This window comes from Rhinolophus sinicus, chromosome 15 (genome assembly GCF_057876585.1).
Source record: "Rhinolophus sinicus isolate RSI-liver-muscle chromosome 15, RSI-T2T, whole genome shotgun sequence".
NCBI lineage: Eukaryota > Metazoa > Chordata > Mammalia > Chiroptera > Rhinolophidae > Rhinolophus > Rhinolophus sinicus.
Genome location: NC_142515.1, coordinates 13,084,632 through 13,100,417, shown reverse-complemented (window position 1 = coordinate 13,100,417; position 15,786 = coordinate 13,084,632).

The window sequence follows — 15,786 nt, the reverse complement described above, 5'->3', positions numbered from 1 at the left end:
ATTCAGATCAAAATTTCTTCTTCCGGATTTGACTTATCAGGATTGTCATCTACATTAACTCAATTAGAGGACTAACTACTAGGCATATTTCCAATTCTGGCTTCAGGTTTCAAGCTCCCAAATACCTCAAGTGCAATGATCAGGGCTAAAAAGCAGATGGAACAGCACTCAGTATCGTGATTGTATTTCTTGGGCCTTGATACTACACGTGCACACGCACACACACACACACATACCCCTCCAAGGGTTCTTCCCTGGTTTCTAGTTACCTGATTCTTGCTTTGGCCTCTGCACTGCTCCTTTTCCACCCCTACCCCTTGTCGAATCTTGTCTGTCCCAGCTTGATTTACAGAGAGGCTGATAATTAAAAGTATATGCTTTGGAGCTAGACAAAACTGTGTTTGAATTCTGACTCCATGATGTATCAGTATCTCACTATGTAAAAAAAATGGGATCAGTCATAATACTTCCAAGGTTTTTGTGACACCTATATGGTTAGGAGGGTGATGTTTCTGCCAACGAGACCCAATGAGAATGCTCAAATAGACAAGGATTAATTTCTCATGTACCATTCTGATGGAGGCTGCCCTGAGCTGGTATGGACACTCTAGGAAGTCACCAGAAACCAAGGCACTTCTTCTTACATTTCCACTCTGCAATCTTTAATGAGTGATTTCCATCCTCCAGGTTAAAATGGCTGTGGATATCCATGGTTTCTTCATTCCCAGCAGGAGGAAGGGAAAATCCAAAGAGCAAAGGAACTTTCTCAAAAGTGCTTCTCAACTTCTTTTAATTCTCGTTGGTCACATGTGAGAAAGCCTAGGAAATGAAGTTTTTAAGGCAGGTGTGGTGGCCTCTGTTAGCATAGCAGTTGTGTTAGTAAGAAGGAATGAATATTGGATAAACATTAATAGTGTTTCGGGGTGGGATCCAAGAATGCCACCACAGAAATCTATTGGCCGGAGCCTACCCTACAAGCCACAGTGTTAGAGGTTCAGCCTCCACAGAGGCATCCATGCTGATACTCCATCAGATGACCAGTCACCTCTAGAGTGCTGGGTGGGAGTGGATCACAACGTTGTAGAATTTGCCACCACATCCTACCACCCTCAGGGGATTTAACTCTCCCATAGAGGTTCTCTTGTTTTTCCTGAACCCCCAGAAACACTCCTTCCCCCAATCCAGGATAATCTAGGTTTGAAATCTCTTATAGGCCTAAGTTTTGAGAATTAAGGTCAAATATTTCTTCTTGCAACTAAGGCAATTCAAATCTTCAACATATAAGGCTGGGTTGTTTTATTTGGGGCAAGAGCGGGGGAACACATTTAATAGGGCATGGAAACAATGTTATTGGGGGGAAATAAAGGATAATTTTTCTTTGACCAGTTAGTGTCCTTAGTAGTTTAACTGGGACATCCAATAAAAATGTATTTTCATCTATGTGAGAGAAATACAAATTATTATTTGAATTTTAGAATAATTAGAACTTTGATCTCCTTTTCCCAATGCCATTGTAATGCTAAGTCTAACACTTAATGAGTAACTATACTATTCATCAAAAGGTAATTTTACTTTTATTTTTCTGCAGTTATAGAAATAGAAGTCTGTTCCTATGTGTTAATGTTTAGTGCTTCATTGTCTGATCTCAAGCTTGTGTTTTGCTCTTTTGAAAGAAAATGCTACTTAATTAATGAGTGAGATATCATGGAATTTCCTAAGTATACACTACTCAGGAGAACAGTTGTACATCACTGCATTCTGCAAAACAAAGTATGGCAGACACAAATGTTGAAATCCCCACAGTCACTCTTCCCACAGCCCTGACTACTGTACTTCCTTTCTTCATTGGTGGCAGAGCCCTGATTCTGTTCAAATATTTACTTCCCCACATACTCAGCCCCAGGAGGAAATTGCTGATTCATCACTCTAAACCAGTTGTTGTAATTCCATTACTTTTCCTCATGATGGGTTCAAGTGTGGGCAGCGGTGCCCAGTGAGTCAGCTGGGAGGTCTCTTCCCCAAAAGAACACACATGAGAACTTGCCCCTTCCAATGTTTGGATGTTGTAATGGGAGGCACAATATATCAATATATTCTTGATATATTATGAATGGCAGAGCAAAAAGATGATAGCTGCCTATGCCTTGATAACATCCTTGAACTTCTGAACCAACCTTGAACCGCCCTGCCTGTTTGTGGAATAAAATTGACTGTTTAAGCCGCTAATTGTTAAGTATTTTGTTATTTGCAGCCAAAGCATCTTAACTGTTAAATGCCATGAGAATTTGCTGTGAAAGAAGAGACTTCTAGTGGCCTATACAATATCTGTTGTCCATGTTTTTCAGATTAACAGAACCGTAATTGTATTCTTCACAGCAACTGACCACATTTCGCAGCTTCCCTTGAAGCTAGGGCTCACTGAGGTATAAACAGAAATTGATGGGTGTGTCTTCTGGAACTGCTCCCTAAAGGGCACTAACTCAGCCCAGATGCTCTTTCTTTTCCCCTTCCCTCTTTGCTTTTTGTTCTTGCCTGGAATATGATTGTAATGGGTGGTATTCCAACAGCCATATTTGACTATGAGTAGACATTAAGGATGGAAGATACACACAAAAGATGGTAGGTCAAAAGAAAGAAGGAGCTGACATGGAACCACCATGCTAGCACTAGACTATCTTCTCTGGACTGTTTCTTGTTTAAGCCACTATTATATATGGAACCAAACCTAATCCTGACTGTTATAGCTACTGAATGTCATTATAAGTGATACTCTGAAAGAAATAAGACAGAAGCAGAAGGTTTATTTCTTAGAAGACAGATTTTTTTTTTTTTCAAATTTAAAGATTGCCATTTAGTTACTTTGAAAGAGCAAGGAGCTACTCAAATTGTACTTACTAATTCTATTTTATATATTTTTACACAATTACCCTAAAAATATAATCTTTCGAAGCTGATTTAAAAAGCAAGGAATAGAAATCGTTATAATACTTGTTACTGTGTTTCTGTGAATGCCCAGAAAGAAGTCCAAAGCTGAGTCACCAAATTCACAGTCTGAATATGTTTGTTAAGTACATGAAACATTAAAGTCACTGTGTGTGTGTGTGTGTGTATGTGTGAGAGAGAGAGAGAGAGAGAGAGAGAGAGAGAGAGAGAGAGAGAGAGAAACAGAGAGAATCAGATATAGACCTTACAGAGAATAAAGTGAATATTTATTGCCAGGAAAGAATATAAAAAAGACCATGCCAATTTTGTAACAACATAAAATTAAAAAAAAAAAAAAAAAAAAAAAAAAAAAAAAAAAAAAACACCTAAAGAATGGAAGGAAAGTAGCCAAAATGTTAATAGTTCTATGTTTTATAAACATAGTTTTAATTTTCTTCTTTATATTTTTTCTTGTTTTCTGTAAAGAACTTGCAGTTTTTAGTCAGAAAAAAAGAAACTTTATAAATACTTTTTTTTATTTTATTGTTAGAACAATGCAGTTGTTAATAGGCAAAGAATTTGAAGCCAAAGCCCTCCACCCACTATGTCCTGGGAATTCTCAGCTTTCGGCACTTCTCTTCCATAGCTGCTTAAAATTCTTCACTTGAGCATAGTGGCTTTAGTTGCAAGTTTTGAACCTATTCAAATGCAGCTCCATGGAAGGTCAGTAATGCTTAATCAGGAATGCTTATGAGCTTTGAAATAAATAAAAGTTCCTGGTTCCTATTCCTAGTAATTCTGATTTGCTAAATCTGAAACAGAACTAAACCCTATGAAGCTTTCTTCCCCGTGGTATTCTGATGTGCACCCTGGATTGAGAACCACTGCTTTAGGTTGTTATCAGTTATTTGAACCTCAGCATAAATGAAGATCCAAAGAAAAATTTCATAGAGAATGAGAGGACATAAAAGAATAGTACGACCTATAAATGAAGGGGTGTGAAGCAGTCAGCATTGGAGAGAAAGCACAAAAGCCTGTAAATTCACCATTCTCCCAGGGCCTTGCATGCAGAGATTGTAAAGGAACAACAGTATGAAAATACACCTTTTATGGTATCTCAGCCTATTAGGACAACAAAACAGCTAAGCCCAGGTCTCAGAGAGGGAGAATGCAATAAAGAGAAAGAGAGAAATAGTTTGAATCTTCTGATGAACATTGTGAAATCATCTTGAGTGTGTCTCAGTTTTGAAGGCTTACATCAGGACCAAAGGTCAGAAGAGGGTCATTGGAGACACATCCTGAGGGTGTAATTTGGGTGTCTTCAAATATCATTAAAAGATTGGGAGATGGTGTTAAACACAGGACAGTTACCTTAGGTGATTTAAGGCACTCAGCTGGGGCTCATCACAGTTTCAATATAGAGCCAAATTCTGCTCCAAGGTTTTCATAAATGACTCACTGGGAATTGTGTGTACACATGCCAAGATCTGTCCTAATCTCCATCCTTGTTTATCACTGACAAAGGAAGATAACCATAGGAGTGATTTTTCTCTTATATTTTGCCAGAACAAAAAAACGATTCCTCATTGGCCTTAAATAAGCAATTGTTTATATTGGTAATTTTTTGAAAGCTTTTAAAGCTCTACATTCCACTGTATTACAGTAATTTCTTCCTCAGTTCTTAGAGTATCACTACTTGGAAAATATTTTTTATTGCAAGTAGAATGATAATAAATCTTATAAATTTAAACCAGGAATCAAAGCCCCACTGAGTTAGGAGGAAATCAAAAGACTGTAAAATGTATTTCTTTCATTTTCACCAGGGCAGTGTGATTCTTTTAATGTCAGGCGTTGCCTGCTGTCTTGTTATAATGGACTGAAATATGCAGATATTCAAGATGAGACATTACATTGTAAATTACTAATTATACACATAGAATTCTGATGCTTACAAATGTTTAATGTGTCAGAGGAGAAAAGGCCTTTATTAACTACCATTTCATTTATCAACTTCTAGGACTTATCTTCTCGGATTTATCTTAGAAAGATTTGTCCAACTGAAGAATTAATGTTTCAAAAATCAAAGTTAAAGGACACCAAAGAACTTCCTAAACTCAACATAATGAAAATTAGAGTTTCTTGGAGGGATGGAGACTGATTCCTTAGTGCCCTGGTAAGCCTACATTTTTTCTCTTACTTATCCTTAGAAATAAAAGAGAATTAATTCAGAGAAAAGAGGCCATTATCAATTCTATTCAGGGGAGTAATTACCATACTAAGTATTTTCACAGCTCACGGCATTGTAGTATTGCTGATAGGTGAACATTTTATGTTAGCCTCAGTGAAAACTAAAATCTTTCTCTTACTGGAAGTACCAAGTTAAGTACTTTAAACAATCACAGAAAAGGTTTTTTTGCAAGTGCAAGAAAAAGAATGTTGTATTATATACTTCTAGGGAATATTGAAAACGCCAATTCTTTCTTTGAAAGAGCAAAACGTAGTTCCTTCCATGGCAATTCTTCCCTACAAAAGAAGAGTGAAGAAAAAGCTGTAGTCTTAAAATGAATCATTGAAGACTAATACCCAGTTACAGACTTTATTACTGTAATTGCAAAAGGCCAAAGACCAATATCATGTCCTATCATAACTGCAGCCAGTTAACAACCTTTTAGAAGAGACCACGTTCCAAGAACATGCACCAAAATAATTGACGTCATCTGCAAAGTGAAATAGTACTCTGCAGTCTCCGTCAGAGCCCTGAACAGTGGCAGGTTATAAATAACCTTATTTAGCCTACACTGCCACTTCTGTCTGCAAAGCAAGCTCTGCTCCACTAGACTGACTTTCTGAATAATGATATCCAACTTCACTGACACATTAGAAACTACTGATACGCTTTTTCAAAATTTGTTCGTAAAAATACAGCTAAGCGTGTCTTTTTTCAAAGCTATGGATAATTTCTAGTTTTCAAGAGGATATCAAATTATGTAATCTTTTCTTCCCCCCAGTTAAATAGGTGTGTCCTGGAAGTCACGCTACCTTCTGCTCTGCGTGCCTAGCGTAATGCTGTTATGTTGCTCTGTAAAGACCGCTGACTGATGGATTGTTCAATGAGTGCAGTGTAGATTAGCCAGAGTAGGTGTCCAATGCCAAATGAAGGATAGTGACCCTACTTTGAACTCTCATTGGCAGCTAACCAAGGAATTTATGTCTCATCCATTCCCATTTTTGCAAGTTATAATGAAGCAGTTTCTGAAACTCATTAATGGGAGAAAAACCTTGAATTAACACTCCTGGCCTTGCCTTCCTCTTTTGCTTTCTTTTTTTCTCCTCTTCCTTCCTTCTTATGTACTCACCTCCCTTTCCCTTTCTTTTCTATTTACTCCCGTAAATATTTTTTGCCAGTACTGAGATGGGAGCTGGGGCATATACAAAGGAAGAGACGTGTTTTTCCCAACTTGCTTCGAAGGAGCTCCGAGTTCAGTGAGCCACCTTGTATAATAATTTATCCCAGGTGCATTTTATACATGGTTGTATTTAATCTTCATAACAATCTTGAATGGAAGTCATTTGACCATCCTATTTTACAGATAGGAAAAAAGCTCAGAGCGGTTAATTAGCTTGACAAAGATCACACAGCTGGTAAATGACAGATCTGGGATTCAAACCTGGGTTTGTTTAGATCCAAAGCCAATGTTTATTCCACAATTGTAATCTGTTCCTAGAAAGGAAAAGATGAGCTCTGGGTTGGGGAATATTTACCACTGCACTAACAATGGATCTTTCCTCTTCTGAGGGAAGATTTCTCTGAAAATGTGCATCTCAGTTTAATTGCAATCAATGAAAGCAACATTAAAAGCACATAAGGATAGTATAAGACACAAAAGGCTATGGTTTAGGTCAGTGCTACTTAAAACCTAATATACAGACCAGTGCTAATAGGTAAACTACGTATTACAAGCCTATGATGAGATAAATACAGAAATGGAGACCAAGCATTTAGAAACATTTATAGTAATTTGAGTACTAGTAATAGTTATATGATAATATACAATAAAATAATGTAATAACACAGCATTATATATTGAGAAATTTTTAAAATTTAATTTTCCTAGTAGTTCATTTTTATTGTTTTACAGAAGTACCAGCCCACGTGGACGGGACATTTGAAAAAAAACTGGCCTTCCCTACACATAGTTTGAGAAGTACTGGTTTTGGTTATTGTGAATATAAATATGCAAAATCTAAATCATGTTAGCATGATACCAATATGATTTTCCAGGCACACCACTAGGATACCCAAAATAGATCTTTTCTCTTTCCTGCACTGATGAACTGCTCACTGATTACTGGACCTGTTACTGTGGGATTTGGGAGCACAGGCATGGGACAAAGAGAGTTTTCAAGAAGTGCTGGATGGACGTTGAATGGAATAATTGGTGACCAATGACCCATGAGGTAAAAGTCTCTGCTGAGCTTTAACTCATATTTCTTGGTGAAAAAAGAATCAAATGTGGACAATTCCATAAACCTTCCAGTAATTCTGATCACAGGACTAAGAGACGACGTTGAAGATATTTTCAAGTGGTGCCATTTACACACTATGTTGATTGAGAGTTGTGTTTTTTCCCCCACCTTGGTGAGTATTTCAGGGAACAATACAAGACTATAAGACCATCTCAGGGCTCTTCTGTGGGCAGAATATCGACATACAATTTGGTACTTAGAGGAGATATCCTGGACAATTGATGTACCCAGGAATCAGAATTGGCTTATTCCTGACTTCTAAGGGAACTCATTCATTTAAGAAGTTGGTTATTGCAACTGATGATAAAATGTAGCTGCTGGCAGAAAATGTTATTTTATGAAAGCTTTTAGGAGAAATCTTTCCCCACACCCTGAACGATGATATATTTCAGATTTCAATTGTATGTGTCATTTCCTTATTTTCAGAGCTGTATTCTGGCCACGAAAACGGCTTCCGCTTATAGTGACACCTTAACTGAAGTTGATAGGGTTGATTTTCTGCTGGGTGGTGACAAGCATGAATCCTTCATGGAAGAATCTGAGGAATCGTGTTGCGTGGCTGGCCGCGCCCCCAGGGGCCAGCAGTAAGAGCACAAGACTGCTCTTTTATCTGTGACTAAAGACGCTAACAGGATGATGCAGAGACCAGGGGAAAACATGCTCTAGTGCTTTCTTCTCTCAGTCCTCTAAAATGGGAGGAAGATTAATGGCTGGCAAAGTCACACGGCAGATTATAATTCTCTTCAGGCAGGTTACAAAGGTGCACTGACAAATTCTATAAGGTGGGGGAGATGAGGAAAGGGAAAGGCTGTATAACTGCGTTCAAAGCCATTTATCAGAAAAGAAAATATCTCTCAATAAATGGACATCAGGTCTAAAAATTCTTGCCTGGCATCCCTATCTGTGATATGCTGGAGTGTGAACTAAATGTGCCTTCACAGTAATCACAAAATGGAATTATACACATGAAATATATAAATATTAGATACCTATATTTAATAAAACAAGCTGGCCTGTTTTAAACTCTGAAATAAATCAAGGCTAAAATTTCATATATGGGTTTTCTTGTCTATTTGATGAATTACCCAGACTGACAGCTTTATGAATACCATAAGTACCCCAGCTTTCTGATAAAATATAGAATATTATTTTGTAATATAGATAGCAGGATCTCAATATTCTAAAAACTATATATATTAGAGAGAGATAGAGAGAAGGGGAGATGTCCCCCCTGGAATAGTTATTTATTGTCAAAGATAAATTTGTTGGGTATGGTGGGGTTCAGGACATGTTACCCCAAAATACGGCCCGTTGGCATATTGAATATCTGAAGCTGAAGGAATGTGATAGATGGTAAAAGCAGGAAAGTTACTCAGACCTCCCAGCCCCCACCAGTTCTTCTCCCTGAAAAGGGAGCTAAATCGCCCACGTGAAAGGTCCTCTCCCAGTACTGGGAGGAAAAAAGACCTTCTTATCACCACAGATGGGAATTTGGGGGGTGAGGAATCTCTTCAAGCAAACCTTGTTAAACTAACCTTTATCTTTCTAGCTACTTCTACACCATTTACTACCCCTCGCTCAAATCACTTTGTCTTGACAATTCTTCACACATATATTGCTTCTTTGTCGGGTCCCTTCTTTGGGTCCTCTTTCTCTTCTGAAGGCTCCCTTATAGATGTAAAAATTCCATAAAATGTGTAAGCTTTTCTCCTGTTAATCTGTCTTTGTCAGTTTAATTTTCAGACCCAGCCAGGGATCCTAAGAGGGTCAAGACAATTTTTTTTTTACTCTCCTACAGGTGGAATATAACCTTTAACAGGGTAGGCTAAATCAGTTCAGCCATTGACTGAGGTCATGGTCAATTCACAAACCAGATATGAACTTGACGTTCCCATCTTACAGTTTAAGGAACAGATCCTGGCCCAGCAACGTTGAGTTTGAGTACGATCTGAACTGAACTTAGAGAGAATTGTTTTCTTTCCTTCCAGAAATGCTGTGAAGTAGAAGTAAATTTTATTTCTGGGGAGAATAACCAGGGCAATCATGGTTAATTAGTACTTCTTCCAAGTCGTAGAGTAGAATAGGAAAAAAAGAAAAGGAAAGAAAAAAAGAATATTGTGGATGTAAGATATGGGTATAGGCCAGAACTTATTCTGGAAATTCTTACTATAAATTCTACAGAGTAATACATGTATATGTTATTCAATGTTAAATAGTAAAAAGTAATTTTAGGACTTCATACTCAGGCTTTGCTTTTTCTGAACTGTTTTTCCTTACTTAAGGCTAACCACAAGTATCAAGAAATTTTGGAGGCAAAGCATATGTGCATAATCAAAAAACTTATGCAGATATGCCTTGGCTCCAAAAATGAGAACATATTTTTATTCTCTAAGTTGGCCAAAACATTCAAATTTTTTTTTTTTTAAATTGTGAATAGATACCAAATCACAGAGTAGGAGGAAGGTATCCAAACCTTCTCCAGGCAAAAAAAAAAAAAAAAGAAAAAAAATCAACCTTACATTTAAAAACGTGTAAAATATTTAAAGGGAAGAGCATGATTTTCCAAATTCAATTAAGTAGTAATAGGAAAGGTTGAGGCCTTCAGGACTTTTGAGATAACAAATGATGGGAGTAAAGCCTGCTTCCTCTGTTAGCCACTAGGCATAGTCCATGCCAAAAAAGAGGCTTTTCTTTCAACCTGGTAATGGGAAACATCCATCACCTCTGTCTCTGAGTCCAGCCTCAGACCCTTCCTCAAGTGGAGAACATTATTACATGTTAAAAAGAAAACTGAAATCACAGAACCGATATTTCCCTGGCTTATAAGACAATTTGTACATTAGCTTTAGAATATGAATCTGCTATAGAATGGTTTTAAACATTCCAAATCTTCAGAGCCTATTTAAAACCAAATATTCATAATACTTTCTCAAGCTGTTTATAAATGACTTTATTTGCAGGGTCAATATGAAAGTTATTTCATGTGCCTATCCCAGAGCCAAGTTCATAATAAACATTTGTTGGACCAGTGAATGAACAAATGAATGTTAAGTAATGTAAAAACAATGGGATCTACTGTGTTATTTTGGCAGCGTTTAAAACAACAGTTGACCAAACCCACAGTAGTCTGTTCTATTTGTAATTTACTTACTATATATGATCACATATATTTAGTTTACATTAAACTATAAATATTTATATGCTAATACTACTTAATAAAAATTCAATATTTATAATTGTATATACTGGTTTAACAAAAGAATTTATTAAATGTCCTTAATATACCTTGATAACATTGCATACATGTTTCCCCAAAAATAAGACCTAGCTGGACAATCAGCTCTAAAGCGTCTTTTGGAGCAAAAATTAATATAAGACCCGGTATTATATTATATTATGTTATGTTATATTATATTCCCAGTCTTATAGTAAAATAAGATCTGGTATTATATTATATTATATTATATTATATTATATTATATTATATTATATTATACCCAGTCTTATATTATAGTAAAATAAGACTGGATCTTATGTTAATTTTTGCTCCAAAAGACGCATTAGAGCTGATTGTCCGGCTAGGTCTTATTTTCAGGGAAACACTGTAGTAGAATCAATACGTCCTTTGAATAAATGTTATGAGAACTCAGGAGTAATTGCAGGAATCTCTAATGGATCCAAAAGGTAAAAAATGTCAAGTACTCTTATTTTATACATTGTAAAATATTTCTATCATCTCATTTATCTTTCTGTATCATGTCCCCTTTTTTCCACTTCTTTGCCCTTTACAATTATCACATTTGTTTAAGCTCAACACCTAGTTTGGGGGATGGAGGATATACTGCTTTTTTTGCTTCTTAATATGAAATTGTGGGGGGGGGGTTTGATAGAAATGTCATGAGAGTCAGCTAATGCATTGGCAGGTGAACTAGCTTTTATTGCCAAATGAGTCCGCTGAGATGGGAATATTAATGTATTTGAATGGATATGAGTTGACAATGCCATAGAGAGATATTGGTATAGCTTAATGGAACAAGTGTTAGGAAAATGTAGGTTGGGTATGGTGTGATTTGCAAGCATGAGAATCTCCATGTTCACAAGTGTCTCCCTTTCCTAATCTGGACTGCGGTCTCTGGGATTCCTCTGCTAAAACACAAATACCTCTAGAGAAGTGATGCCTTAAACTATTATCAGGTGTTAATATTAGATTGAAATTGCTGATATGCAGATGTTTTGACCTACCCAAGTGGTATAATAGTTTTATTTCATTCAACGTATCTTCTTAGGGATAGTTCATCAGATTACCTTGTTATCAAACTGAGGAGAGGGCAGACCAGAAATATTTGAGACAGGGAAAGATCTGGAGTATGAAGTATTGCCGAGAGTCAGCCATGTTATCAGGACTTGATAATACCTCCCTCCATCTATACATAAGAATTCTGCTATTGCTTCCAAGATTATATTAGCTGTTCTGGTGGCCATTTTATATTGCACTCATGTAAGGCTCAATGAAAGTTGAAATTCCCCAAATGTTTTCCTTTACGTTGATTCTAGACCATGTTTTCTAAGACTTGTCCCTTTGAAAATTGGTTCTTAGCATCTATAGTCTGGGACTTAATGTTCATCTCTGTAAAGATTCATTTAAATTCAGCTTAGCTCTCTAGCCTATCTGTACTGATGAGTGGTTACTGAGTATAGGTTACAATTATAGACTTTGGAATCAGGAAAAACTGGATTCTACTAAATTTAACTGCTACTTATTAGTTGTTGGACGAACATTCAGCAAGTTGCTTATTCTTTTTAAGCTTCAATTTCTCATCTTTATATGGCAATAATACTTCTCAGTGTTGTTAGATGAGTTACATGTAGGTTACATGAGTTATTGTGCTAATTCTGCACATTGCAAAGAAAAGACTCCCTTGAATGGTGCCTGGGAGATAATCTCTGAGCCCTAGGTCTGATAAGAATGTTTGAGTATGTGGCAGTTCGACAAGACAGTTTATACTAACAAGATGACTTATGGTAAACATCTGTTTTTGTATGCCTGCCGCCCTGGGCCACATGGTATCAGTTTGGCATCTGGGGGCTAGAGACTGAGCAGCTACAGTCAGTCATGCAGGAGCTGTATGCCTCCATGACTGATCCCCAATAAAATCCCTGGACACCAACGGTCGGGTGAGCTTCCCTGATTGGCAACACTTCACACATGTTGTCACATTTCATTACTGGAAAAATTAAGTACTGCCCTTGTGATTCCACTAAGAGGATAACTGGAAGCTTGGGCCTGGTTTATTCTGGCACCTTCCTCCTGTGTACCTTTTCCTTTTGCTGATTTTAATCTGTACGCTTCTGCTGTAATAAACTGTAACCATGAATATTACAGCTTTTCTGAACTCTGTGGGTCCTTCTAGCAAATCTAGTCTGAGGTTGGCCTTGGGGACCAGAGCACATCCATTTACTCTATGCTAACTATATACTCTTGGTCAAATGACCTCACCTCATTTAGTTTCATTCTCCTCATCTGTAAATGAGGATGATGATACTACTACCACTACCTACTGCTACTATTAATGGTTGCCTTGTAGTGAAGTTCTGGCACCTAGCCTACACTTTATTTTCTGCACAAGCCTAATTTGAAAGTTACTATAGAAATTCTAGGAAAATGTAAAGCATTATCACACAGCATATCTATATATATTCAACAAAAGTGTTCCTTTAAGCAATTCCTTTTGTAAGTTTTCATATCTTACCTCTTCCTCTACCCCAAGATATAATTTTTGAACTAGAAAATCTAACCTCAATTAGTGCAGAGATGTCCTCTTCCAATCTTTTCACCACACATGGACATCATTCTCCTCTTATCAATTGTTTACTGTTCCCATTTCATCCAAAAATCATTCTCCTTGATGGAGAAGTCAGGCAACGTAGGAGCTTTGCTTGCACTTTGCCATTCTATTGGCCTCAAGCAGTAAATCGACCTCTTTCTTGATCTTCATTTAAAGTTTCTTTTTATTTTCTTTAAATGTCACTGGGATTTTTTTTTTTTTTCCTATTTCCAGGTCATTTGAACTTTAGTTTTTCTGGCCTTATTCCTACATGTTTATGATACTTTCTAGTATTAATCTTTTATTATCTACCCTTCCTTTTCAAAAAATTATTTGCTTAATTTAAAATTTTATTTTATTGCTACTATTTTTCCTAAATTATAAAATATATGTATGGTCAAAATTAAAACATTAAATATTTATACCTTAGAAAGCACATTTTCTTAGAAATCTATCTCTATAGAAACTATAGATTTCCTTCAGATACATTAGTTCACAGCAAAACTCCATATGCAGACTACCACTGGTTGTTTTAATTACCTTCCCTATCAAGATAATTCACAATGGCATAGACAGAAGATTGTTTTTGGAGAGTTTTCCAGCTCTCTCAAATTTTATGCAATGAAGCATGCCCATCTTTTCTCTGAACGTTAAAAAAATATGCCTTTCTTAAGTCCATGATATAGATTCAAGCATCCCCAACTTTCCGTGCTTGGTTATCAAAACCACTTTTTCTGTGCTTCAGTTGTAAAATGAGGCACTTTGACTATATGGTCTATAAGTTCTCATCAAGCACTATTTTCTATGATTATACCTTCTATAGGAAGTTGCACAGATGAACAACTGGAGAATTTGTAAAGAATAGCTTTCCCAAACACACAGGCCAATGGCAAGGATCTGGTAAGTGCCTCAGGAGTTTAACCATGGAGGAGCCAGTGGCAAATTTGGAATAAAACCTTAAATTTTTGTTAATTAACTCCTAGAAGCACATGGGTGGTTGAGGGCAACATAGAAGTTGGTGTAGAAAGATGGACTCTTGTCATATAGCTTTAGGTAATCATATTCTCTCTTTGCTTCAGTTCTATACATATAACATAGAGATAAAAAGCATTTGAGGCCACATGAGGTAAGCTACACTAGGAATATACATCTATTATTTTATGTGTTCAGCACTCTACTTTTCTAGGAACTGGCACTACCTTCCCTGGAGCTGCCATGTTTATTCATTCATTTATTCAACAACTAGTTATTGAGTGCTATATTTGACCCTATTCCAGGCCCTGGAGATATAGCAATGGGTAAAAAAATACAAAAATTCCTCATGGAGCTTACATTCTGATGGAGGAAATATGACATTAAACAAAGTAAGTAAATATTTGGTACGCCAGATGAAATGTGCTATGGAGAGAAATCAAGCAGGAAATCAAGTGAGGAAAGTGCTGTGGCTGAGGGATAAAATGAATGAAGCTCGATGTCCTGTACGTGGCCAGGACTGACTTTGTCCAGAATGTCTTTGGAATCAGATCAAAACAGGATGGTTTAAACCAAGAATGTAGAATGAGGAGTGGAAACAAAAACCCCGTTACAATGAAAAAAGAAGAATGCAGAATACATACGAGAATAGCATAAAAGCTGGGTGTGGGGAGAGAAAGAGAGAGACAAGTAGAAAGAGAGAGAACTTCCCAGGTTCTGCATAATATTCTAGTATACTGCTGATAAATTATTTTTTTAAAATCCTTCTGATACGTCCTAAGCTGATATGACTCAGTTTCTGTCACTCCCAACCAAAGAACCCTACCTCATACATATATTAAGTAAAATAATCTGTAAATACAAGGCTTGCCCAATGTAGGAGAAGTTGGTTACCTTAGAAAATTAGAGCTTTGTGCTTCTAATGCCAAGAATACAGATAATATATCACCACAGAGTTAATCTTGCTGTTCCCTAGCATTCCAGAAGTAAAATGTGCAAGAAATGTTCATTTCTGTGTTTTATTTTAATCAAGTTAAGTCTGATTCTGTACTGGGCTTGTGGAAAATTCAAATGGAAGCATTATTTTTCACCACTGGTTCTACCTTCCCTCCACTCCCCTCACCCCAGAGTCACAACAGAATTAGGGAAGCTTACTGATATCTAGACAACTGGGAAATGGCACTCTAATCTTCAAGGTATCCTTCTTCAAGTCTGCTTTAAACTTTCTCTGAAAGTCCCTAGCTCTCTGCTTCTATGCCAAGAGGAGAGCACAGAAATCTTGGCTGAGGCTAAAGAATGCTTTGCTTCCTAGGGTGTTGCCATCCCATCTGCAGTCATGCCACTTTCCTAGAAATGGAAAAATCTTGAAGCAGGCTCAAGGATTCACTAATCAGGGAACCTGTTCAGCTTCTCTCTCCTTATTCTCAAATTAATTCTCTTTTCTGTACTCCATGGCACCCCTATGCATAATATTTTCAGTTAGCTTAGGCTATTTTTTTTTTTTTTATAATAGACCATAAGAGTAAGTGACTCCCTTGTA